The following is a 24,588-nucleotide window of genomic DNA, read 5'->3' as shown; positions in this document are numbered from 1 at the left end:
AGAATATTGAAAAAAAAAATCACATCACAATTCTTGTCTCTGTGTCTAGTAGCCAGCCTAAGGAGTGGAGTGAGGAATGTGAGATGTCAGTGTGACAGTCTCAACCTGGGATTTAAAGAAGGGTATGGCTGGCAGATAATACAAAAATTTAAAGAATCTCAGCGATATTCTTACAGCAGTCTCTTCATTAGCCTGGATAACTTGTCTTGGACCATTTAAATTCTCCTTGTGCCTGATAGACTTAAACTAATTTTGACTAGCTTATTATGAGCAGATGTTCATGTCATATATTAGCTATGATAAATTCACTTTGTCTCTCTTTCTCTTCTATTCTAGATGAATTGAAAACAGTATTGACAAAGTTTAACTTAAGCTTATAGCATACAAATGGCTACAAGCTTGCACATTATAATTTTTGAATTACGTGGTTAAGAGTTATCACTGGCAGAAACATCTCAAGTCAAACCTTGCTCACAGGAGGGAATAAACCCATCAGGAGCAACATCTTTGAATCATGAGTATGTTAATGTGTGTATAATGGCAACGACCTTCTCCACTGAACAACGTATGAATAGATTGTCTCTTAACCAATGAGTAATATGGCATAAACAAATTAAGAGTGGTGTCATATGACTCCACAGTCAAGTAACCAGAATATAATTAGTTTGATTTAATCTGGAAAGCAAATTCATTATTGCCAAGACAGTGATTCAGTGCTCTGTGCTAAATGAGCTAGATGTGGATGTTTCACAGTCAATTTGCACCATGTGTTTTGTAAAAAAAAAAGAAAAAAAGATCCAACTAAGGTTGTGAGGAAACTCTTTAACATTTCAAAAGTAAATGGGAACTCTTGGCTTTTTTAAAAAAGGAAATAAATAGAAGTGTTTTGTAGTCATAGCAAGAGTTAGAGTAATACCTACTTCATGTAAAGTAACCCTGTCTCTGTAGTAGATTTATACCTGTCACCACTAGTTCACAATCTTCCTTGCTACATCTAAGATACTAATGATTTGAGTGCCATGTGGAATAACTTAATGAACTACACACGTTTAATGGAATTACTTTCATTACCAGTCTTGATGCATTTCAGAGTCTCTTACAGAAACTCTCCACTAACAAACTTACTGTGAAAATGTATTGAAAAATCCAACAAAACATTTAACATTTATGCTGCCTTACAAGATAGAATGTAACAATGAAATTTCTTAAATTTGTATAGCTTTTTACATTTTTGTCATGCTCACATGTCTGCTTATTTAGTCTCACCTGGACACGGCCTAGGTAGGGGCAGATGAAATTACACCCATTTACATATGAGGTAACTGAGACTCAGACATAATGTCCCCTGTTTATGGTCACTTTGCCAAGAGGAAATGAAAAGAGGAATAGAAGACAACTTGTCTGATTTTAAGACAAAGGTCTCTATAAATTCTTACATTGCTTGTTTTCTGTGGAACTAAATATGGTTTTTACTCATCCAAATAAATTACGGAAAAGTCTTTATGAAACAGACACCTAAAAATCATTTGAGATTGATAATGGCTATGAATAGTTCAAAGCATGGAGTTTATATTTCCTGAAATGTTGCTAAACCTTCAGTATTAATTCCCAACACATACTCTAGCATCATTTCAAAACTATTCTTAGGTAAGCTTGATTCCCATTTTCAAAAATTGGTATCACCTTATAGGTTCTAAAAGGTTGGTGGTTTGTTTACTCAGGGCAAAGCCAAATGTTTTGATCTATAAAATAGACCTGCAGATCTTGTGAGAGCAGCTTTTTCAAGGATATTTCAGTGTTAGACCATCTCATTTCCATCAGTTAGATACTTTAGAGAAGTTAAATGAAAAGCAGTCTGTGACTAAGAACAAATTTGAACTGGGCAAAAATTCATATTTTATGGTCGGTAACTTAGATGATTTGAATTTGAAGACACAATTACATAAAAACAACCAGATACTGGGGCAGCTTGACTAGAAGGCACTTTGTATTAATGTTTTCAGATTTTTCCAAGGCATCCTTGGTATGATTCCATTGACTTTAATAGAAGTTGCATGTTTAAAGCAAGCAGTCTGTAAAAATTCAATAATGGGCTATAAAAGCCATCATAGCTCTTCTGTCAATTGAATGAAATATACTTGATTGTTTCAACTTAGAGCTCAGAAAATCACATGCTGAAGAAGAGACTAATCGAAATTGTTTTATGACAGTGTGTCATTATTTAATTACTAACACTTGATATGTATATAATAGAGCTTGAATAATTGACAATTAGATATAGGAGTAGATATAATTATTTTTAGAATTCCCCAATACTTGTAAAAATCCTCACAATCCAGGTACAATCTAAGTGACAAATATTAGCATTATCAGCCTAAAATTAATAGCATCATTTTTCTTCTTATTACATGTCTTTTGTATTCTATATCTAATGATATCATTTAATTTAATGTCCAGGGGATATTTTCAAAATACAAATTCCTAGGTCAATATCCAGGCATTCTGAATTAGAATTTCCAGGGCTGAAGCTTGTAATTTTTATTAAAAAGGAGAAAAAATTGTTTTTAGGCAAGTCCAATAGTCAGCTTATTTCGGGGATTCATTGGGTAATTTACTGATAATTTTCTGTTCTCTATTTTGACTCCCTTTTATCTCCCCTAGACTTTTCAATTTTATGCAGTAATGATTCCCCAAGGACCCCATTTTCATTGATAATTCTTATTCTCTGATCCCCTTGACTCCCCTACATTTTGTTCACTGTTGCTTCCCTCAGGCTCTTAAGCTTTCTTCTGAGATCAGAATCTTGCTTGTTCATCCTCACTGTCATTCTGTCTTTCTCATATCACTTTTCTTTACCAACTTTGAGTTTTACAAAGCTCCTTATAAGAACTACTCAGGATTTCCACTTTCCTATCTAGACTTGTAACTGGAGTGTACTCATGGAACTAAAAGCAAAAAACACCAAGGCCCAAGTTCCCATTTTTGAGAAATATTCCTAAACAAATAAAAATATGCACAATGATTCATGCACTCATTCATGTTCCAATATGTGTTCTTGGGTCTCATACAATATATTTGGTATTGTACTACATTCTGGGGATTCAGCAATAAATAAGATACACACAGTTCTTGCCCTCATGGAAACTCTATTTTAACAATAAAGACAAAAGTAATTCATTAAGCAAATAATTTCAGATAGCAGTAAGTGCTTTGAAGAAATGTATTGAAAGGTAAGATGTTCATGTCAGCAGAAAAAATATGGCCAAAAATGGAGAAAAGTTTGAATGAATAATGGCGAATCAACCTGAGGGAATATTATTCAGTTACTGAAAGCTGTAAATATTAAGACTTTGCCACTAAATCTGGAAAATATTTGTGGTGCAATAGTCAGTTTAAAATATAGGATAAATTATATATCACTATATTTCTGCAAGACATATAGAGAAGAAAACAAAATTGGAAAAAGTCCATTTTTGAGATCATATACGCTTCATAATTGCAATGTTATTTTGGATTAATCTATTAAAGAGCATGAACTGTGAAAAATATAGTTTATTTAACGTCTTGTTAAGCAAAAGAGTTCAAATTACCTGGTTCATCTATACACTACAGCACTTGATTTTCCATAATGATAAACTTGAGGCTTTGAAGTACATCTTAAGTCATCAAGGAAAAGATAATACTTTACTTCAGTCTAATTTCGTGCTAAGTATATATTATTGTTGTTTAATTTTTCATAATCAGTGATATACACATGGAATTAAGTAGGGTAGTCTATTAACCAGAATATTTTATTAACCAGAACACATCATTTCTCGATACCCTAGATAAGAGAGTTATTTATAGGCAAAAATAAATAAATTAAACCTCATGTTCTGATTGCTTTTTGTTAACCTTCAGTTTCATAGAGGATGTTGGTTACTACATTAGAATCCTGCAAAGGTATCTGGAGAGGCATAGAAATCTGTCTCTTTTATTTCACTTCTAAGTAACAGACAGTTACTGAGTGAGTGCTCTTTTCCTGTCACTGTATATTGAGAATTGGAAATTGTTAAATATATTTTATATTTTTTTGTCTGAATGTCTATCAGTTCATTCAAAACAAACAGCATTTTTGTAGACTATGGTATCAGTGATTATAAAGATGCATTGCTGAATTAAATACAGCATTTGTGGAGAAAATAAATAATTATATTAAATGTCTATTGAAATTTTTAGTCATATCCCAATTTTAAAAAATTAAAATGTGACTTAGAATCAAAGAAATATGATACATATTCTAGAGAGTGTTCCAAAATTTGTCTGCAGATGATTCAGCTATAATGAAATTCCAGCACTGATTCTGGACTGATACTGGAAGGTAGCTGTGGCAGAGAACAGGATCCTAAATAGTGATCTACGAACCACTCCATTCCAAGGCAGACGTTTCACCAACGTGTGGTGAAATGACCAAAAAAAAAGAGAAATACTCCACTTTTCACAACAATAAATTTATTTAATTTAAAGAGTAAAATGCCCTTTCTTTTGTGAACTGATGATGATTGGAAGCAGCCTTTTTTTGTTTTCGTTTTGATGTGCTTGGCAAAAGAAACATTAGTCATGCCGTGGTGGCTTCCCATATATTTTGGAGAAGTTTTCGAATCCGTGGATGAGGATAAGTGGTCTGGTGGGAGGAGCAGTGAACTTACTGTCAGGAGGACTGGGATTAATTTGGCTCTGTCAATTAATGGCTGTGTGTTCTTGAGCATTTCTGAGTCTCAATTCCTTCATCTGTGAAATAGGTCTAGTACCAAGTGCATAGGCAATACTGCATTAATGACATAACATTTGAGTTTCTCACGTATGTTCCTGCTCCGTAAATACAACTAGTTACTTTAGTTGACTGTGTCTTGTTAACGATGTTGTTTAATTTCAGTTTTCTCAAAGCCCTCTGATTGAGAGAGTGTTAGCCAGCTACCCTGGGCTAACTTCCCTTTAAACCTCCAAGTTCCATTTGTGCCTGTAAGAAATCCTCAGTGTACCTTCTTGACCTTCTGCAACAATACTGGATCATGTCATACCACTTTCTTACCTCATCTGAACTCTGTCATTTGATTCTTTCAGTGACACAGTGGACTTCAGTGACCACTAACCAACATGGATTACAGCGTGAACATGCAGTACAGAAACCACAAGTTGTCAAACCTGCAAATCATAATTTGGTCAGTAAGAATCTAGGATCCTGAAGAAGACGTGAAGATAAATGACTTTAAAATTGAAGAACGAGCAATCATTACCTCTGTTATTTTGAACCAAAAAGGTCTCACTCTATGCAATGTTAGTGCAAAAGATGAAAATCGGTGAGTTCAACAATATTTTTATTGGAATAAATTTTCATGTGGAATGTCGATTTATTTTTGAGTATGCAGTCTTGCCAAATCGAAAACTCTCATATATAGTTCTTTTAAATTTGATCTCTTGGCATGTCAAGAATTCTCATATTACTTTTAAAATAAGATCTCTACCTAATACTGGAAGCATTTATCTCAAATTCAGTATTTAAATTACTACTTTGAATGACTGCTGAAATTAATCTAATATCAAGTTTATATACCTTTATAATTTTTTTATTTTGACAACATAGTTTCATAAGCTATGATTAGTTCAGGGATTTTGTGGGCGTAACGTACAAGATAAGCAGGTTGAAAAGTTTTTTGACTTATCAAAGCCACATTTTGAGAAGTAAGGAAATGCAGCTTTCTTGACTCGCATCTCCATAATTATTTGCACAATTTTCTGAACTGTTTGACAAGTTCTCATTTGTCTTTAAAATAAAAGGACTATAGGGAGAACACCCTCAGACCTTCGAGGTGTTTTAAAAATCTTTCATGAATAAACACTACTTCAGCCAGAGGGGAAAAATTGACACCTTTTGAATTTTTAGATCATATTATAATGCTACTACTCCAAATTCAACGAAATTTTGGCTCTAAGGGACATTTTGACATCATTCTTACACTCTCTGAATTAACATTTAAATATTTATGCAATGTTTCAGTGTAGAAGAGGAACTGTAAGACTTCCCTGAATGAGAGGTTAAGCAAAGGTTATGATGTTACAAATTAGAACTAAATAGGACACTGATACTGAGAAACTGGGATCCTGTTAGTTAGACTAATAATGAATCAAGTCAATGAGACAAAAGGTCCCTCAAGGTGAGGTTTGCTAAAGTCTGAATATAAATGGCCATATTATTATTAATGCATCCATTCCTGAAAATGCTATAATACTAGTTTATGACACAGAAAAGATAGAATATGAGTCACTATGAAAGTGTGAATAAAAAGGAATTATTCATGCCTCTCAATTTAAACAAAGTTTAATAAAGGGGTAAAGAATTTGCCTAATTTGTAATAGATTTCTCCGTCTTTTCCTTACTGAATAAGAGTTTTGCATTTTATTTTCAACGGGGGGTAATCATATTCGTTTATTTTAAAAGTAAGCATTAAAAATCAAGCAACAATTCCAGGACCTATTTGGAACATTGCATTGCAACATATCCTTTTTTATTAACTGTTCTCACTCTCGTGGTACATTTCTGCCAATATGCTTTGAGAGAATAAAGTAGTGAGAATGTCTATAATGATGTTTTTGTTCTTCCACCCAAAGTTTTTATCCTTGCTCTTAAGTGTAAGTGAAAATGAACTACTTTCCCAACCTGTACTTTTGAAGACACCTCAGAGTTATACAGAATTAAATTTGAAGATTGATATGGTTTGGATCTGTGTTCCCTCACAAATCTCATGTTGAATTGTAATCCCCAATGTTGGAGGTGCAGTTTGGGTGGGAGGTGATTGGATCATAGGGGCAAATTTCCCCTGAGTGATGTTCTCATGCTAGTGAGTGAGTTGTCATGAGATCTGGTTGTTTGAAGCGTGTGGCGCCTCCACTCCTTTCCTCCTGCTTTGGCTGCGTAAGTTGTGTCTGCTTCCCTTTCTGTTTCTGCCATGATTCAGTTTCCCGAGGCCTCTGCACAAGCCACTATGCTTCCTGTACAATCTGCAGAACTGTGAGCCAGTTAAAACTCTTTTCTTTATAAATTACCCAGTCTTAGGTTTTTCTTTATAGCAATGTGAGAGCAGACTAATACAAACATTTTAATCATTTTGTTAGGTGTTTTTTTAGAGACAGAGTCTCACTCTGTTGTCCAGGCTGGAGTACAGTGGCTCAGTCATGACTCATTGCACCCTTGAACTCCTGGGCCCAGGCAATCCTCCCACCTCAGCCTCTCAAGTAGCTAGGACTACAGGTGCATGCTACCACACTTAGCTAACTTTTAAATTATGTGTGTTGCCGGGCTTGCCATGTTGCGGGGCTGGTCTCAAATGCCTGACCTCAAGAGAGCTTCCTGCCTTTGCCTGCCAAAGTGCTGGGATTACAGGTGTAAGCCACTGTGCCTGGCCCTTTATCAAATTTAAATATATTTTTATTATTTTGTTTCATATTCACATTTGAAAGATTATCTTTTTGTGCAATTAATCTTTGTAGAAATGATATACAATGATCAAATGTGTTGGAAGTTAAAGGTCTTCTACTAAGTTTAGAGCCAAAGTGAAAAGCTGGTAGTTGAAATGAACATCTTCACCTTAAGTGTATTGAGTGAAATAATTTTATATGAAACTTAAAATAAAAACAAACCTATCTTGACCTCAAATTTGGTTATCTTTCTCTGCAATGCTATAAGAAGTCATACTGTGCTGAGAATGATGTTGTAGTAACATTTAATGTTGTTTATTGAAACTTGAAGTTTAAAAATTGAATTAGATTCACATTGTTCTGCTTTGGTAAACTTTATCTGGAATCTGATGTCAATAAAATTTCTACAAATACTCATTTATGCTTTCTGATGTTTTAGTAGATAAGCCTGGACACACATAAATTATAATATACTACATATCAATTATTTGTCTCACTCTTTCTAAAACAAAAGAATTTAGATATATTTAGGCCCAGTGAGAATATGCATGTGAATGAACAGTGTAACCGAGGTGAGCACTATAAATATTCACCATGTATTTATTTCGCATTCATTTTGAGCCAGATTCTGAGTTATGTGAATATAATGGTGTGCTAACCAGATGAGGTTTCTGACTTCATGGAGCATACTATCAAAAATTATAATGGGGAACTTTATTAGTAATAAATAATTTATTCTGAAACCAATATTCAAAAATATTGTAAACACTTTTACGATAAAAAAGTGTAAACACTTTTACGATAAAAAAGTGTAAACACTTTTACGATAATGGATCTTTTAAACTTTATCTCTCCATGTCCTACTCAAAGTCTTCATATTTTGAAAGTCTTTGGATTCTCCATGTTAAAAAATAAAAGTTCCCATGAAAAATTAGTAAAATGCATATACTAATAACGACCAAATTTCTAATGATGTTACCATAACCATTTTCACACATTGAATTTAAATTGATGAAGTATTTTCTTTGACAAATATGTTTTGAGCATTTTGGAATTGTTCATAAACTTTGGCAGAATGTCCCAGATTGGACGCTGTGCAGCAAACAATTGGACACAATACAAGCTAGGAATTGCTTATATCTTCTCAGATTCCTTGTTGAATTGGCCCTGGGCTTTATTAGTCAGAATTTAGAATTTTCAGAACTCTTTTTTAGAGATATGCTTCCTGTTTCCTCACATTCCTTCACTTCTCAAGCGCCCCTCCACCCACACCACCACCTGGCTTCTGACTTAAGCACTCTATGCATAATCCAGGTATATAATCCAATCTAAAGGGACATTTTCACTCTTAACCCTTCATGAACCAGCTTTAGGATTTGTTACAATTGACGATCCCTAACTTCTTGAAAACTTCTCTTTATTTGAGTCTTACAGGATTTTCTCCCATTTATCATGTTCTTCCTTCTGTTCTTTGCTCCTTATTTCTTATCCTCATCCATGAATAATACGATTTTTTCCCCCAAAAGACTCACCTTTGATCCACTTCTATTCACAACATGTATGCTCTCCTTAGTAACTCTAATTTGCACTTATCAAACACAATTTACAATTCTGGAGGACTCCCAAATCAGCATTTCTCATCCTCCTGGCACCAGACCCATATTCCCCACTGCTTTCTGCATATATTCATATGGAAATTGTGCAGGTGCTTATCTATAGCTAAACTCTGGGCACCAAATCTCCTTACCTCCTACAAACATACCCAAACATGCACATAGACAACCAAAACTTGTTTCTCTTCTGTATTCTTAATCTTTCCTATAGGAATTAGTATTAAATTATACTTGACTTCTCATTCTCTCTAACTCCTCGACCCAATTTATCCCATTTTATATCTGCTACTTTTTATATCTTTTTTTATATCTGCTATTTACTTTATATCTCTTCTAATTTAGTTTATCTGCTTCCTTTTTTCATTATACAAACCTTAAACCCTGTATTAGTTTGCTAGAGAAGCCATAACGAGGTACCACAAACTAGGTGGCTTGAACAACCGAAATGTATTGTCTCACAGTTCTGGAGGCTAGAAGTTTGAAATCAGGGCTTTGGGAGAGTTGGTTCCTTCTGAGGCCTGTGATAGCCATCTCCTCCCTGTATTTCTTCATCTTACCTCGAATGGATGTCTATCTCTTTGTCCAAATGTCCCCTTTTTATAAGGATACTATTGCTGTTGGATTAGGGCCTTCCCTAATGATCTCAGTTTAATTTTATTACTTTTATTAAATGTCTTTCTCTCAGTAAGGTCATATTCTGAGATCTTGGGTATTAGGATTGTCTCTCTCTCTCACACATACACACCCACACACACATGCATGCATGTGTGTGTATATATTTTAGAAGACGCAGGTCAACCAATAAGAAGCTCCTACTATGTGTCAGATACTGTTCTAGATGCCGAGGACACCATGTGATGGGTGAGAGTGCTATTTCATGGAGCTTAAAATCCAGGGATTGGGGATTTGTCTCTCCCCATGAATTGGGAGAGACAGATGACGTATTATCATTAAAAATGAACAAAATAATTTAAGCTGGTGTTAAGTGATATGGCTAAAATAAAACAAGGGGATAATGTCTCTGTTTTTTAAATTCTATAATAACTTTCCACCTCTCCTTGTCCCCCTCACTCTCTCCACTCTGTGGCATTGCCTTTGTAGCTCAGTAATGGCATTTAGAACTTTGAACTATAAGTTACCTGTGTACATGTCTGTCTTTATAACCACTGAGCTCCCCAAGGGCTCATGCCTGTATCCCCAGGACATAGCATAAAGCCTGGCACGTAATGGGTTTTCATTAACTGTTTGTCGAATGAATTTATTTTCTAGTCATTACTATGTGACATGCAGCAAACTCAAATAGGAATAAAAACCATGAAAGCAATACTCTTTAAAAATGATGCTTTTTTGGGTTGTGACTATAAATGTAAGAATGGTAAATAAGAAGGAGCCCATCTGGTCTAGATATCTATACACATAAAGGATTTATTAGCTCAGGGCTTTACGATGATAAGAGAATAGATGAACTCACTGCAGAATAAAAACAGTGGAATAATGCTAGTTACCTGTATAGTTACTTATTTATTAAATAAATACACTGTCAAGCCCTTATATGATTGTCTATGTTTTGCTCATTAGGTATTGGTAGGAAACTTAGGCAGGAGCGGTTGAGTCAAATACTGTCTCTCCTGTAGTCCAGCCCTTACTTTTCTTTTTGGGTTGTTCTGGTACTCATGGGCATCCTCGGTATGTCACCATTTGGCCCTCCTATGTTAGTGCCAGTAGTCTCCCCTTCTCGAAGGTTTCACTTCCCGCAGTTCCAGTTACCCGAGGTCATCGATGGTCCTAAAGTAGGTGAGTATACTATGAATATACTACAATAAGATATTTTAACAGAAAGAGAGAGAGACCACATTCACATAACTCTTATTATAATATATTGTTATAATTGTGCTATTTTTTATTATTGTTATTCATCTCTTACTGTGCCTAATTTATAAATTAAACTTTATCATAGGTATGTATGTATAGGAAAAGTCACGGTATATATAACCTGTGGTACTGTCTGTGGCTTCAGACATCTACTCGGGGTCTTGGAAGTTATCCCCTGAGGGTAAGAGTTGGGGGGTGGCTACTAAACAAAACTTTCTCAAAATGTTTTCATGTATCTACTTAAAGTTTACTCTTGGCATATGATTTTTTATTAATGACATTTCCAAGTCATCTTTGTTTCTTTCTAGTAAGGGCCATTATTTGAAAATCAGGATTGCCTTTGGTGCCTCTTCACTGCATCCTTATCTGACCTTTTTTTTGTGGTGAATTGGACGTAATTAGAACAGTGGGAAAAGTAATCAAAGGAACTTCCACACAAGGGTTAAGCTGAAATGTACAACTCCATTGGGCAAAAATATCAGCTCCATGGTAATATCTGTGTCTGCTTAAATGTCATAGAACCTCTCTGTCTGAGTATTGCCTGGTCTCCCCCCAGGTGACAATGTCTGCCTTTCCTCCTCACAGGCTTACTAAATGATAGATGCAAAAGTACTTAGAACAGTTAAAAGTGTTATGTAAATGTTAATAGGAACATGACTATGATGACTTATCTAGGACCAAAAGACTAATATATAATGAGCTAGTTGAAGACAGAGCATGATTTGAATTTCTGCTCTGAGAGACTGTCTCTTTGTCCTGAGTTTGTATATTTTAAGAATGGAGAACAGGAATATGATTTATTTATTTATTTTTTTAAGCCACCCCCTGACAACCTTGTTTCTGAATATTTTTTGATATACACAACCAGGGGAAACAGTAGTATGAAAATAGAGTAGAGATGTGGCATGGAGATTGGGGACACTAAGCCAGGCAGAGGAAGCTGACATAGTGGAGAGAAGGAAGAGACAGAAATGGTGAGAGAGCAGAATAAAAAGTGGTTAAAATCTTGGAGGCTTGTAGGGTGATGGGGTCTGAGGTGGCTGCAGTTTACAGAAGAAATGGGTTTGGGGAAAAGGGATTTCATTAGGTGTTTTTGTAAGTAAAAATTGGATTACCTTTAATGTTCCTTTGAAGTCTGAATTAAATATTGGATTTCCTTTTTAATTATTTGAGAGCTGGATTTTGCTCCCTCGACTTCTTTTCCATGCGTGGACTGTACAATGTGGTGGTTGCATTTCATTTTTTGGTTTCAGATAAATAGGTAAGTACAGAATATGTCTTTTTCTAAGAATTCAAATGTAGACAGTTTGGCATTTGAATTTTTCAATTTCAACTTACCTGTATTACTGAGCTCTAATATTTGGTAGTCAGTTTTAGATAATAATTGAAGTAAAACAGGAAATATTGAGATTAGGATTCTAAGAGTGACTGGTATTTCCATCATGTCTATTTAATGAGCAGTACCAAGTAAAGAAATACCTAGATGGAAATTTAGAGCTTTGGGAGAGACATTCCTGCTTCCAGGCCACTGGGGTATCATTTAGTAAATTGCTTCTCCAGCACTCTGACTGGAGTTGCCAAATTTCTATGAATTTAGGATTCAAATCAGAAGAGGAATCCAATCTATTTCATTTATTAGCCTAAACGGTGTGTCTGGCTGAGTCCTTGTGACGAGTGGGTTCATTTATGCTGAATGCCACAAAAAAAATCGGTCTTGGTTCACTGCCTGTGTCTGCAGGTCCAATCTCTAATGTGTGGAAGTCCTCCAATCTTGTTTTCAATCTGAAAATCAACTACTGTGATTTTTTTAAGTAGTAGTGCCTTTCCTGAGACAGAAATACGGATGTGTCCATGAAGATGGTGTGAAATACGTATGTGTTGAATTGAAGAGCCTTTTGCCCTTCATCTCTCTCTCTTCCTTAGACATAAAGACTCCACATTCCTCACATTACTCTTTTTTTTTTTTTTTTTTTTTGCTTATAACCACTTTTAGCCACTGATAAATGTAATTAAATGTTGCTGGAGCGGTAACACATTTTGATATTTTCATCAGAATTGCCTCAATCTGAATTAGTTTATCAAAATAGCTTGCATAAGTCAGAGTCCTCAGGAAATGAGGGGGCGAAGTGTCTGAGAAACAGGAGGTGAGCAGAAGGGCCAGTGGAACAGGAGAGAGAGGGAATTAGAATCAGGGAAAGAATGGCTGTGGGCAGTTAGTGAGGGGGCAGTGTGAGAAAAACGAGCTCTTTCAAAACCCGATCTGAGATCAATCTTTTCCTAAACAAGTGAGTAGAAAAGAATCCAGCATATATATATGTATCTCCAGCATATATATATATATATAAATATTTCACATTATATGAAGATATTCTTTATTACACAACTACAAAGAGTTTTAGTCCAAATGTTTCTGTTGATGATAATTAGGTTGTTTCCAGATAATAACAAAGTAGAAACCAAAAAAAGAGAGAGAAATCCTTGGATTGCATCCTTACTACATGTAGAGATGGATTTTGAAGAATTCATTTCAGTAATTCTTCACATTTATAAGACATATCTGAAACTAGTTTCTGATGGTTTAGTAGAAAGAATGATAAAACAAAACATTTATTATCTGTTTTATTCATTCAGGGTTCATTTTATTCATATAGAAATGCAATACTAAGCTCTGATGTTCCTATTGAAAATAGAATCTTAGAATGCATGGAAAGAAGACCCTAAGCATTTTATTTAATTTGATCTGAAATCCATATGCTGTCACTTACAGACATCAAGTCTAAGAACCTGGTGGGTATAAAATGTGCTCCGCATGGTCCTATTTAGAAAGATACCTCAAATGGGAGTTTCCACAAGTTCCACAAAACACATTTTCACACCAAATTTGATACAGACATGTATTACGAAATCCCCCTATTGCCATTTGAATATAGAATGGAAAAGTTTCCCTTGAGTTTGCAAGTGTGTTTCAAGTATAGGTAGGGGAAAGTACAAGCTGTGTAAACATCTGCCACTTGAAGCTGCATTGTGGCATTTAGGCTTTCAAAGAGATTGTGTTAAAAAATCTATTTTTCCTTAATGTAGATCCAGTGGAGTTTTATATATACAAAAGAGAGTCTCTGATGGGTTCTGTCATTAATTTCCAAATTAAAAATGACTTCAGCCACGCGTATACTCCTGCTTTCTCTGCCATCAGTCACGTCGTACACGTATTTTAACTTGTATGTGTTAAAATGTGCGGGCAGTCTTAGTGGTTCCGGGATTTTCGGTTGAGTGCTGGAGTAGTGGAGGAGAGCCCAGCCTGGCGCATGTGTTCATGTGCACACTCGGGAGCACACACTGACACGTCTTCACTGATCCGGAGAGATTGGTATGGACATTTCTTATGCAAACCACACTCAGGCATTACCTAAACATGTTACATGGTTTAGATTGTGTGAGAAAGTACTAATTTAAGTTTTTGGTTTTTATCTTGAGAAAAGGTTACATATTCTAAATTCACACAAAGTCACTATTTCGGGTAGTAGCAGCCCTGGGTGAATTAGGGCACATTTTACTCTTCTTTATACATTTCTGTTTTACTTGTTTTATTTTTAAAGTATTTTAATTTTGTATTTTCTATATTAAAAGGCAAGAAATTTATGTAAGTAAAGTTCCTTAATATTGCTAGACATTTAATACATTTTTCTGGAAATACTGAAATAAGGCTTCTCTAGGAGCTGCAATAGAAGCCTGTTTTGTGGAAAAATGAGCTCGTTTGAACAATGTGCATGTGAATTTTAGATTAACACAGATTGCACATGTAAGCAATACCGTGATGTGGGGTTCTAAAAGATGTGGACATGATTACACTGTTCCATTGATACCAGATTTTGACTTAAGCCATTCAGAGTTGAGTGTACATGTGGATGCAAAGCATGTGATCGCGTCATGCATGGGCAGGTGCCTGTGAAATCATGAAGCTCTCTAAGGCATACTGGAGGAGAGGTACATCTGTTGCACTGTCTAAGGTTTCTCCAATTACATCTTGGTTAAATAGTCAGTCATTCAGCAAGTATTAATTTAGCATCCATCGGATATCTGGGGAAGAAGAACTTGCTGGCCTTGCTCCAGCTCTTTTGCCTGGGCTCACACTGTGCATTTCCTAGCGTTGTCAGTAACCACATTTCCCTCAAGATGGCCAGATGAGCATGCTGTCCAGCCAGCCAGCAGCTGTCTTCCTGACAGCACAGTCATCTCTAGTTTCAGTGCTAGGCCCAAGCCACAGGAATATGAAATGAAGGAATCCATATTCAGTATGGCACTTAAATGAATTATTGGGATGTTTTCATGCTGCAGCAATTAAGGATTTCAATCTATTGTGAACCTGTTCATTTGGGAATTCAAATTTCCAAAAATTTTGGACAGTTTAGTTTCTATCTACAATCTGATGTAAAGGTTTGTGATTTTAACTACATCATATAAATGTGTGTGTATTATTGTAATAAAGTTACATATAACAGAAAAAATGAAAAAAGTCAGATATGTCATTTCTACAAGATGAGAACAGTTAATAATTTAACGTGTATCCTTCCAGACTTTCTCCCGTGCACATCTATAAGAAATGAATTTTCTAAACATGAGGTTATGATATACATGCTGATCTGTAACTTGTTTTCGTACTTAACAAAATATGATTGACATGGCTTGGTTCTTTGTCCTTACTCAAATCTCATCTCAATCCCCAAGTGTTGAGGTAGGACCTACAATTCTCACATGTAGAGGGAGAGAGGTGATTGGATCATGGGGGCAGTTTCCCCCATGCTGTTCTCGTGACAGTGAGTGAGTTCTCACCAGATCTGACAGTTTTATAAGAGTCTGGCATTTCCCCTCTTTGTGCTTTTCTCTCCTGTGCCATGTGAAGAACCTTGCTTCCTCTTTGCCTTCCACCATGATTATAAGTTTCCTCTAGCCTCCCCAGACATGCAGAACTGTGAGTCAACTAAACTTCCTTCCTTTATATTAGGTTGGTGCAAATGTAATTGTGGTTTTGGCCATTAAAAGTAATGGCAATTACATTTGCACCAGCCTAATAAATTACCCAGCATCGGGACTCGTACAATGATGAATGTCATAACAATTAATATAATCTTTACAGTCATCTTCTCACCTGTATAATATATCTGTGTTTGTCTTTTAAATATCGTTAGTACATTCCCTGAAAACGAAAGTTTACTTTTTAACAGAAATCAGTTGTACTCACTTTGCTAGTTGTTGGTAATTCATAATCTTGCTTCATATATTAATACTAACTGCTAAGTTTTGTTTGTCATATTGTTTCTGAGGCTAAACTCTTACATAATCTCTGAGATGAAAAGCTCTAAAATTCTACTTTATATGGTAAGGAGAACCCATATAATTTTCATTTTAAAATGTTTATGTGCATTTTTTTTAAAGTACTGCAATGCAGACCTGCCTTTTCTTTCTGACTTTCACAAACTTGATTTTATGAGCAACCAGGAGCTGTGTTTACCGCTCAAGTGGGCATATTCTCTCTCCATAGTCCCAGGCTCAGAGACCACTCCTCTCATGTCCAAAGTGGTGCAGGCCCAGGGAACCCTGCAGCTCTTTTTGACCGGATCGCTTGTGTTGAGACTTGGTGCACAGCAGGCTCAGGTTGCGTGGGCTTATAGTTTCTTTTTAATCAATAGTTGGCATAACTGTAAATAGCCATTCTTTTGCCTTCTAATAAGACTCATTTATGTTAAATGGGAATGCCATTTCACTTTCTGGAAGCAGTAACCTTGTTTCCCAAGGCACTTTGTGTTAGCGGATTGAGTAGAGAGAGAGAAAACACTTTTTCTTTGATCCTGTGGAGCTGTTCATATTAAGAGAGTAGACATTCACATTATGGAATTTACCTTTGCTTGTACTAGGATTGGCAAAAACCTTACGTAAATAGGCAGGTTTCCTGAATCCAACCTCTGAATCGTCAGATAAACGACTACTCCACGTCTTACCGCTGTTAAAAAGCAATCAGTAGTTCAGTGCTGTATGGTGTGGCTCAGAGTCCACCAGCTGATTTTTTTTCGGGTCTAGAGGTTCCTAGCAGGTTTCCAATGACCTGCAGTAATTATTTGCTGGCCAGTGTGGTGACACAGATATACACACACACACATACATATTATGTTAAACATATATTTAATAATTAAAGCCACACCTTTAATATTTTAGGTATTATACTAGATACCTTGCATTTATGATCTGATTTAACCCTATAATCTGCAATAAATTCATATTACACTAGGGAAAAACATCCAAACTTCATGTCAGACCCTACAAAACCCTATATGATCCAGACCCTGCCTGCCTCAATCAACTAAATTCCTATCACTTTTCTATTTGCAATATCCAGTGGTGGTCCACTTATTCTCTGTGTTTGCTATGTTTCAGGCAATGCTTCACACTTTGTGTCTGTTGACTCAGGTAATTTGCAATCTTCACACTAGCCTATGAATTAGTACTGTCATGAGTCCTGTGTTACACCTGAGAAAATTGAGGCACAGAGAGGTCATCTAAAGAATAAATTGTGGCCAGGTATGGTGGCTCATGCCTGTAATCCCAGCACTTTGGTAGGCTGAGGCAGGTGGATCACTTGAGGTCAGGAGTTTGAGACCAGCCTAGCCAACATGGTGAAACCTGGTCTCTACTGAAAAAACAAAAATTAGCCGAGCATGGTGGCACGCACCTGTAGTCCCAGCTACTTAGGAGGCTGGGGCAGGAGAATCACTTGAACTCGGGAGGCAGAGGTTGCAGTGAGCCAAGATCATGCCACTACACTCCAGCCTGGGTGACAGAATGAGACGCCATCTAAAAAAAAAAAAAAAAAAAAAAAAGAAAAAAATAATTGTGAGACCAGGATTCCAATGTGGGCAGATGTGCTTTGAAAAATGAATTCTTAACTGTAACACCATATAACATGGTATTACTCCTCAGTAGCAATCTTAAGAAATTACAAAAGTAGGTGATCTCAGGGGCCTCTAGGCTTAAAGTGGTAAATGCATGTGAAGCACTTAAGTACCCCTTGGATGCAGCTGATTGGCATAGAAGTGCTTTTCCTTCCAGTGGCTGAGTGAATGCTGTCATTGAAAAGGAAGGGAGAACATGATTTCCATTTTTTCCTCCTGGTTGACCATTCCTCCATTCACAGTCCATTTCATATTTGAACATTTAGATGAATGACTGCCTAAACAACATGTAACAATGTTGGAAGATTTTTCTCTTACCATGCCCCAAATACCTAGTCTCAAATAATTATTACCATAGGTTCATTATTCAATTACTATTCAGGCTGCCTAGTGCTAGATTTATGCAGTAGGCAAGCTAAGCGGACATTTGGAGCACTAACAAAGCAGGGCTCTTGTAAGAAAATAGGAAAACCAAAACAAAAATAAATAAAATTTTAAAAATTATTTAGAAATAAAGTTAATTTCAAGTGGTACATTAAATAAGTCATCATTGTAGACAAATTCAAACCTTGTTGAACATCCATACAATTATGTGTGTGTGTGTGTGTGTGTACAAATGAGATACTATAGCTTCTTCAGTGGTTATAATCTCTAAAACTTTAATCCTTCCTTTGCCTGTAGGACTACACCTCAATTAGAGAGGTTCAAGGAAGAGCAAATGTAAGAAGGACTCACTGTGAAGAATTAGCACCTGGAAGTTGTGGTCATGTCCCTGATGCAATAAGATTTTGTCAACAAATGTATCTGTTTCAGGATGCCATAAGAGAAAGCGATGTTTGATATTTTATGAAACTCTCCCCAAAGGGAACATGATTATGACCATATATATGACTTACAATTTGCTTCATCACATTCCTCAAATATATTGCTTATATTAACATTGAACTTAGTTAAAATAATATAACAGGAGTGTCTAAATTTAAATGAGTTTAAGATTGTGGTTAGAAAAAAATGTATTAAGTTAAAGACATTTGGAAGGTCTTTTCATGAGAGAAAAGCATTTGTTAAATTTTCCAAGAACATCTATTTTATACAGAATGTAATGTGATAATAGAATTCATCTACCTTTATTATTAATGAGCTAGACTTGGAACTGTGGCTGGTTTGGAGTAATATAGTTTGGGAAGCCAAATAAACCAGTATCATTTTTTTCAGTACCTTGTCTGAGAACCCCACTGTCAGGTTCACATTAACGAGGGCATTCCAGAGGCCTAGAATGTTAAAAAATTTCAATATTTTTGCGTACGACCTTGATATATGCTCATTTTGTAAAACCCTGCAAAATAGAGAAAAACATCTAGGGTTTTCAAAAAATTGGTCCCACAACTAGGTAAATTCTGTCCTGTGGTAAATTATTTACACACAGATTATTATTTTACAAAACTTGCCTCATGCATAGCATATGCCCCATTTATTTATTTATTGAACATCTTTTCATGACATTAAATATTCTTCTTTATACCATTTTAAAGGCTACCGAGTATGCTGTTGAGTGTGCTTCATATTTATTCAGCGTAGCACATATTATTGGACATTTGTTTTCTAAATCTTTTCTATTATAAACATGCTTAAAAAAAGCACTCTTACAAAAAACCTCTAAAGACCTTCATGTTTATTTCCTAGCAATGAATTAACTAGATAAAAAATTATGTACATTTTTAAGGTTTTTGACCCCAACTGCTAAATTACCCACCATAACATGTTGCCATATTCTCTGATAAGTTTTCTTTTCCTCTTTTTATGTCGACAAAGAACACAGCTTTGGGGAAATGGCACAAAACTTAGTCTGGAATGTAAATTAGAGGGAGTGTAGAGAAATTAAAGTCTTTCTAGTAGCATTGGTCTGCTTAGTATGAGCTGTAATAATAACAAATATTATCATTCTTCACGTAAAGAACTATGCTTAATGCTTCACATGTACTGTCCAATTTGATTCTCAAATCAACCTTTTGAGACATAATTATTCCATTTGTAAGTTTAAGGTATTGAGGCATAGATAGGCTAATTGACTTACCCCATGTCAATCAATGCTTTACCAAAATTTGAACTCAGTTATGCTTGACTGGAAAGTATATGCTCTTAACCAACATGCACATTACTCTCTTGGCTCTTTTGGATGGACTTGGACAGTGTATACAGGTTTTGGTATACACTGGTATACAGTGTATACAGGGTGCCAATTGGAATTGGAATTGTAAAAGGGGGCAAATGGGACACCATAGTATTGGGGCCATCAACAACATAGGTTTTTAAAGGGCAGACCTGATCTCATGTAAGTTAGATTAAATCTTCAAAACCTGAATTCGTAATCCATCAGCTAAATTGTTTACTACTTAATTTTGTTGCAATGAGTATTGTGCCCTACACAGAATGTGCAAACTTTAAAGTCAATAAGAAAATAGCAGGCTGTGTGCTGATGCTGAGTTTGCATCTCAATGTAAAGGGAATATTGTGAAGGCCAAGAAGACACTTATGCTTGTATATATGTTCTGTAATTCTTCTCTGAGGTGATGATTAGAATGTGTCACTTAACAACAGGAGTGTTGGTTCCAGCTGGTTTGATAGCCATGGATTATTGGCAATGGAAATGGATTCTTATCATAGTTGGTCTCATTATTAAGGCTCGTAAGTCTGTGAGCCTGGGAATGCCTCCGCAGTTTTCTCTATCTTTCTCCACTCCTCTATCCCTATTCTTCTGTCTGCAAATGATACATTAGATTCTTTAGAGAATGGCTTATGCTATTTAGCCTGAATTACAAATCTTGAGTTTGGATATAGTAAAATAAATATCCAGCTGTAAGCACACACCTTTATAAAAGTCCTTTAGATTGAGTGGAAACTTGGCATGTAACAAACATTTTACTCAAAGAACACATAATGTCTCCTTATCTGCTGCTACTTGATATGCTTTAAAAATATAAACCAGACACAGAAAATGAAAAATTGCATGACTCAAATTGTTTTTGGACACACCACCCACAGAAGATAATCTGTGTTCATTTAGTTTTAAACTTGTTAAATTGTAGCTTGACGTGTAGTATTAGTTTTGAGCATCTGCCAGTCATTAAGTGCCTTAGTGGCCAACATTTTACAAGTCTTTGAAACTAGCCTTTTAGTTCACTAATTATTTGATATCAGTTGATGGCAGCAGCCTTAGAAAGAAAAATATTTGTAACTATGAGAGAGTTTAATATGCACAGTTTATCTCAGTGACTAAAGTTGTGTGTGGACAAAACATGCTCTAAGGCAAATTGGTCTTTCCTTGTGTTCTTTGTCCTCTGGTGTTTTCATAAATATGTTGATTTTGGTTGATTCTTTGAAAATGGGTTGTATATATGTTTCAGGAAGTTAAAAGATTACCTGCCATGTGACTACCTTAACACTCCCGGCCTCATTTTTCCGTCTAGCAGGGACTGCGTGTCTAGGTTCTCCTACACGGAATATCACCCTTTTCAGGATTAGTAGCATTCGTTGACCTAAAGGGGGAGAGTTTGTAATGTGCTTGAGGGCTCTAGTCTTTTACATAATGACAGGAGGAGAGCATGTTACCTCTTATTCAGCTGCTACTCAGTCCAGATAGCCATATGTGATTGGAAGCTTTTCCGGGACCGGCCTTATGAAGAGGCTCTCTAGACAGTAAAACTTACAAAAATAAGATGTTTTGTTCTCTTGTTCTCCTCTTAATCTTTGTACTTAGTACTATGCCTATATCCACATATATTTGTGGATGAAGAAATTATAATTTATATAAACTGATATAATTATACTGTTATCTTTTTTATTTTTCTAATTAATTATACATGTCCTAGTAGCAGAAAATTCAATTATCCTTATTTTAATGCCTTCCCTGAACTTCTAATTTGTTTAAGAACTTCAGAAGCATATTTAATTGGGGGAGGGTGGGTAAAATTTTGCTTTTAAAAATCAGTATGATGAGAACAAGAGCAATTAGAGTGCTAGCTTTCTGAAGACATATAGTGTATATAGAGTGGCCCTACAGAATTCTGGGAACAATGGATTCTCTCGGCTGATGCTCAGGACACAGTGGTGCCTCACTCCGGGGACCAGCACTATACCTCCTTTTGGTGCATGTTTTAAGTTCAGCCATTTCTCCCTCAACAAAACCAGTTCCAGGGTGTCTGGGTCTATATGAATTTCACCGTCAGCCACCCTAATAAGCCATCACATTGCTTAAGGAGCCCAGGTCTCCAAACTCAATTCCCAATGTCCTCTTAATAGATATGGCTTCTTGCATCTTTGGTGCCTTTTCTGTCTGAGAATTCCTATCACTCCACTCTGGTCCACATCCTGGTTTCCTTCCCTTAGGTCTCTGAGATCAGTCCTTCCTCTCCCTGGAGACTTTGGGTTTCTTCCACAAGTTGACTCACTGTTGTCTCTGTGTCTATCTTGCATATCATTCTTCTCCTTATAATGAAAAGTCTAATATACTCCCAAAAGACACATTTTTGGTATAGTGAAAATGTCTGATAGTTTTAAAGTGCCCATTCAATAAGAAGGCAATTTAATCTCTCCTTTTACAGTTGCCTTGTTATAGAATGAATAGGACATTTAAGCAGTATCTTGTGGGAAGATGTATTTCTTGGTAAAATTGTACTAAAAGTACAGAATACAATAGCTCTCATATATTATAAAGACATATTTGGGACGTGTTCTTTTCTTTAAACCAAGTCTCACCATTTCTTTAATATCTGTATCCAGTCCCAGTCACCTTCTCTGTGTCTCTGATTCCTTATTAGCACTATTCTCTCTCAGTTACAATTTTTCTCCTTCATAGTCAAGTACCATATTCCCTTTCAGTTGGTCCTGGGCATGAACAATCTCATATTAATAGCTGCCCTCTTTTATTTATTTCTGCAACTAGACCTTAAATTTCCAAAGGCAGAACCCATGTCCACAACTGGAACACATGCAGGCAGTCGGCTTTTAAGAACCCAAGGGCAAGGGCTTCCACATACTTCTTTTCTGCTTATGTTCTTATCACCATTTCCTGCACCTAGGATTAGCAGAATACGTACTAGCTAATAGTAATTATGATATGACAGTGTTCATGCATTTATGCTGGAAGAGAGTATTTGTGAGCAGTATTGTGTTGAAAGCCTGTGGGAAGATTCACAGAGAGCTTTTCCAGGACTGATAGGGAATTGTGAAAATGTTCATACTGACCTAGGTGCCACCTCCTTCTTTCAAAGATGCAGACGAGAACCTTAGCCCTGTATATCCTGCTGTCTGAATAGTGCTTATATTTAGTAAGTGGGTGACTGAAAATAGCCATTCTCACATGGGAGTTTGTTCGAAATTAAAAAATTTTAGACCCCACCCAGACCTTGCGAATTACTCTCTGAATTTTAGCAAGATCCCAGGTGTTTCTTAGGCACTCTAAAGTTGGAGAAGCAGTAATCTACATATCCTCCACACATCCCTTTAATCACTTTGGCCACTTACACATAGTGACTGGTCCCCCTTTCTGCCTGATATTTGGGGACAGATTTGTAAGTGTCTATATTCAAGAGAAATGCTTTCTTCATGTCTTTGAAACACAGCATGTTCATTTTTCTAAGGATTCATCAGGATAAAAGAAGAAAAATGAAATGTGATATAGCTTAATAATATGAAAAAAATTATGGCTGTGTGTACTGTGTTTCATTCTAGAATTCAATATGTTACTCAAAAGGTCAAAGAATATATCTAATACATTCCCTAATGTTCTGAAGAATGATAATGAAACTGGCCAGAAACCAATTCGAATACTCTCTGGTGCCATTTAATCAAAGAAACTTAGATAAGGTAACACTGTGTGTAATGGGTAGGCAAAACATTTCATATTAAAAATTCGTTATCAGCTCAAATTAACCAAATGTCTTCATTCATGCTTTTTAGCATCAATTTAACTTTTTTCTTTCTATAGTAATATGCCTCAAAAAGGTAAAATGGGGTTTCTTTTAACCTCAACTTAAGAGGAACTAATTTTGAAGTTGTTTTCTAAAGAATCTTCCTCTTGGTATGGCTTACAAAGAAGTAACATTATTCAATCCCATTCAGAAAAATGTCCCCTAAACAAGTTGATATATTATAGAAGATGCTTTCTAATAGAAATCTGAACTTATAATTAAAAAAAGATTAATCTTGAAATGGTGTTATCATCCCTACCAATATTTAAACTTCTTACTATGGTGTGAAACCTATGACACCTGTCTTCTGGAATATTGTACTTTAACACAAAATTGTGGTATATATATAAACTGAAGGATTGTGTCCCTTGAAGTGCTGTCACTTACCCCCTTTGAAAAAAGAACACCACATAAGAAATTCACTTAGGTGAGTTACTTTTCTAATGTCAGAACATATAGCTCAAAAACAGTGTTTTAAAAGTAGATCTTAACCCTAAAATATTCCACTTTATTTTCAGTAGATAAAGTTGAAAATCAATCTGGAACAACAGTTTGTTTGTGATATGATGTAGACATATCATCATGAAATTTGGACAAATTCCCACTCTTAATGTTCTTAGTGGCCAGATAATTTCATGAGAATACACTGGATAATAGCTATTAATATATCATTATCTGATTTCCCAGTGAAGTGGTAGATTATGAATGTGAGTTTTATATGGCTATCTAAGTAAA

General features: G+C 35.7%; 1 long non-coding RNA gene across 1 annotated transcript in view; it reads left to right on the top strand.

The window, feature by feature from the left end:
* LOC129037544 (uncharacterized) overlaps window positions 1-6,385 on the top strand; it is a 282,527-nt gene extending 276,142 nt beyond the window's left edge. The window contains exon 5 of the long non-coding RNA XR_008502840.2: window positions 5,104-6,385. This is a non-coding gene — a long non-coding RNA (uncharacterized LOC129037544). The remainder of the gene's footprint in view (window positions 1-5,103) is intronic.
* Window positions 6,386-24,588: the final 18,203 nt, after the last annotated feature.

The sequence above is a fragment of the Pongo pygmaeus genome, chromosome 4 (genome assembly GCF_028885625.2).
Source record: "Pongo pygmaeus isolate AG05252 chromosome 4, NHGRI_mPonPyg2-v2.0_pri, whole genome shotgun sequence".
Taxonomy (NCBI): domain Eukaryota; kingdom Metazoa; phylum Chordata; class Mammalia; order Primates; family Hominidae; genus Pongo; species Pongo pygmaeus.
Note: the sequence above shows the minus strand (reverse complement) of the source record. Positions and strands in the feature narration are given on the sequence as shown.